The sequence below is a fragment of the Sapajus apella genome, unplaced genomic scaffold, assembly GCF_009761245.1.
Source record: "Sapajus apella isolate SASKATOON/1434 unplaced genomic scaffold, GSC_monkey_1.0 scaffold4987, whole genome shotgun sequence".
Taxonomy (NCBI): domain Eukaryota; kingdom Metazoa; phylum Chordata; class Mammalia; order Primates; family Cebidae; genus Sapajus; species Sapajus apella.
Genome location: NW_022441911.1, coordinates 495 through 4,214, shown reverse-complemented (window position 1 = coordinate 4,214; position 3,720 = coordinate 495). Strand labels below are relative to the sequence as shown.

Here is a 3,720-nt window from a genome sequence, read left to right as displayed (position 1 = left end):
CATTGCTTAAAATACTAAATTATTCCAGGGTTAAATACTGGATATGGTATTTAAGAAGAAAGATAAACTAGTCACCATCAAATTAGTACTAATTCTATATGCACATCACTTACAGTTCTATTACAATTGGCCCAGCTTTAGTTTCATCCCTCTCCATGAAAGCAAAACACTTGGTGCTGGTAAACCATTTTTTAGGATTGTAGTGTTTGAATTCAAAGAAGATAGCTGCACCTAAGGAATTAAAACAAGCCACATAAACCACTGGCGTGCCAATTCATTTTCTTTGATCACCAGAAGCATATGAACAGCTATGGCTGGCATAATTTAACAAAGCAACTTGTGCCAGTCTCAATGATTTGACAGTAACTTAATATGGTTGTCACCCCAAACTCTTCTGTATCTGAGTAGAGCGACATGTCTCCTTATCATCCACTTCTACCGACTATAGCAAAACTTCTTTAGCTAGACTGCCTCAAGCATGTATAACAGTTATGTACACAGGTAGAATCACAAGCTGCTATAAAACATGAAATATTATAGAAGAACAAAGATACTTCAACACCCATAGAAACTCCTTAGGTAGAAAATGCATTTAAAAGAGTTCCTAAAAGAAATTAAGCTTGAATCATTTCCCTTACCCCAAAGCAAAACCTCAAAACTTCAATCTTGGGGGTATTTTGGAATTCAAACAAAATAAATCACGTGCTGGTTCAGCTGTAAAATGCTACTTCTTTTCTTAATAACTTTTTCAGTATTCAAAGCACTGTTCTGATATTTTTCCTGGAATTGCATGTTTGTGTTAAGACAATGCTGTGGAAGACAAAGCTTCAAAGAGCAAGTCTATTTATTCTGCCCCTCTCCTCCGATGAACAAGTGATAATGAGAATTCAGACAGTTCTGACCGGGTGTGGTGGCTTATGCCTGTAATCCCAGCATTTTGGGACACCAAGGTGGGTGGATCACTTGAGCCCAGGAGTTTGAAACTAGCCTGGGCAACATGGTAAGACCCCAACCTCTACAAAAACTTTTTTTAAATAGCCGGGCTTGGTGGTGTGTGCCTGTAGTCCCAGCTACTTGGGAGGATTACCTGAGCCTGGAGAGATTAAGGCTGCAGTAAGCCATGATCGTGCCACTGTGCCCCAGCCTGTGTGACAGAGTCAGACACTGTCTTGGGAAAAAAGAAAAGAAATTTAGACAGTTCTATGTCTCCAAAGTCCAACAGATAAACTCTTCCCCCAATTTTGCAGAAAAAAGCTAAAAAGAGAAATAAGTTGCCTCATCAAAGTGGCCAAGAAAAATGAATTTCTAAAGAAGGCATGGAAAGTCAAGGAAGGAAATCAGTCTCACTCTTTAATGACTAGTTCTAAATACTGCCTTAACCAGAGGAGGGCAGGAGCTTGGCTTTCAAAGACAACATACATTCAATGCTTTCACTGATGACAAAACTCACAAGTCACTAGAAGTTTAGCAATGTTTAGAAATGTATGTACAGCACTGGCACTTGGGTCCAAATGGAGCATGTCGCATGACAAAAAGGGAAGGGAAAGCAAAACCAATCGCTCAGGAGACACTGGGATGTGGGTGAGGGAGAGATGGGCATATTCAGCCATCCACTTCCAACATGCTTGAAAGGATCACAATAGTTAGGTTACTGGTAACATCTCTTCCCTAGGTGTGTGACCTTGTCATTTCTACAAATGGTGGCTTCTCTTCTCCCTCCCACAAGAATCACAGAGGCATTTTGTCATTAGAAAACCTCAGAGATTTTTAAGATAGCAGAGGCTTTTCAGCTAGGAAACCCATCTCCTCCTCATGGTTGTGTCTTGAGGTCTGAATAAATGTGAAGATAAAGTCACATTTGAAAACAATGCTAAAGTTCAAATATTTTACCATCATTTTGAGGAAGTTAAATTATTAATCTGCATCACCTGTAAATAATATATTTCCTGTTCCCCTCATCATGCTAATTATAAGAAATAACAAAATACAAAATAAGAATATCCTGGGAAGATTAAGTTAAAATGTTTGTAAACATGAAAATATGTTCATTAACACTAATATCAGTTAAAACTACAACACCTGTAAACAGTAAGTTTGAAGCTAGAGAAAATTAAATAGAGTCCAATTCTGAATCTAGTTCTACTTTTATTATCTGGTAAGTCAAGCCATTAAGAAAGAATGCAGTGTAATAAAAAGAAAAGTGGGCCCATGAAATACTTCACCTTCTCCCCTCCACATCACAAACATTTCTTAAGGCAATGGAGTTAAAGAAATAAAACAAATCAATAGTTTGTTCAGAAGACATACTCATAACTGAAATTTCTTCAGCAATATTTAATAAGCACTCCTACATACACAGTCTGCTAACACAGCCACTCTGGAACTTTGGTGTATTTCAGAATCACCTAGAGGGCATCCTAAAACAGAGTGCTAGGCCGGTCCCCACGGTTTTGGATTCAGGTGGTCTGGGGTTGGCACCTAACAAGATTCCAGGTGCTGCTGCTCCTCTCCCGGGGGTCATATTCTGAGGACCACTGCTGTAACAGAAGCACTGAAAGGTCTTTTAGTGGAGGAACAGAGGAGGCAGCAGAACCAGACTTGAGAAGTGAAATATCAAATATTTCAGAAGCTGAGGCAGTCACTTCAAAAGACACTTGTATATCCTACAGAGCTTGAAAATTTCAGAAACTGCAGCTGAATCCTCAGGTGATAAAGGGATTCTGAAGCCACCTCTTTGGAGAACACTGAAATTCTCACTGGGCAAAAAGCATGGGGAAGTATTTAATCTTAAGAACTGCACTTGGAAATGTAATCTCACTATTTCAGAAATTTGTGTCCTTTCCCCTTTCCTAACAATTAACTGCAAGTCAAGTTATCATTCTACCAAATACTAGAAATACTCAACACCTAATCATCAGGGAGCTGCTGCTTCTCCCAGACTTTTAGTGTGTGAAAAACTTTGTTTTCTTGGTAAAGACAATAAAATTCTATTATTAAAGATTGTTTTACTACATAACAGTGTTACTAGACAGGTAGATAACCCAATTCCTAATTCCCACATTTTAAAAGTATGTATATTTTATTGAAATCAATAAACACTATGTGACATTTACTTTTGCCAGATACTAACTATGCTACGTCCAACATATGTACAAAGGCAAATAAGATGAGAATTCTGTCCATAAAGAAGCCAATTATTAGTTAAGATTACAAACCTTTGGTTAATTTTTCAACATGATTCTGGAGCTCAATGTCCACATTAAAATGAACATATGTATCTTCTTTTCTTGAAGCCACAGGAGTATCTTGCACAGGAGTTAAGTCTGTGCCATTCAGATCTAAAGAGAAAATAAGTTTCTCTTTAGGAACATTCAAATATGCAGACTTAACAACTGCAAACTAGGTAGGGTGTGGTGGCTCATGCCTGTAATCACAGCACTTTGGGAGGCCAAGGCAGGTGGATCACTTGAGGTCAGGAGTTCAATACCAGCCTGACCAACGTAGTGAAACCGTGTCTCTAATAAAAATGCAAAAAAATTAGCCAGGCATAGTGGCATGCGTGTCTGTAATCCCAACTACTTGGGAGGCTGAGGCAGGAGAATAGCTTGAATCTGGGGGACAGAGGTTGCAGGGAGCCAAGATATTGCCATTGCATTCCAGCCTGGAAAACAAGAGCAAAACGCCATCTCAAAAAAAAAAAAAAAAAAAAAAAAAAAAAAA

General features: G+C 38.5%; 1 long non-coding RNA gene across 1 annotated transcript; it reads right to left on the bottom strand.

The window, feature by feature from the left end:
* Nucleotides 1-194: 194 nt before the first annotated feature.
* On the bottom strand, nt 195-3,367 carry LOC116547838. Its single transcript, XR_004267202.1, has 2 exons — nt 3,216-3,367; nt 195-231 (listed from the first exon to the last, which is right to left on the bottom strand). It is a non-coding gene; the product is annotated as an uncharacterized LOC116547838 (long non-coding RNA).
* Nucleotides 3,368-3,720: the final 353 nt, after the last annotated feature.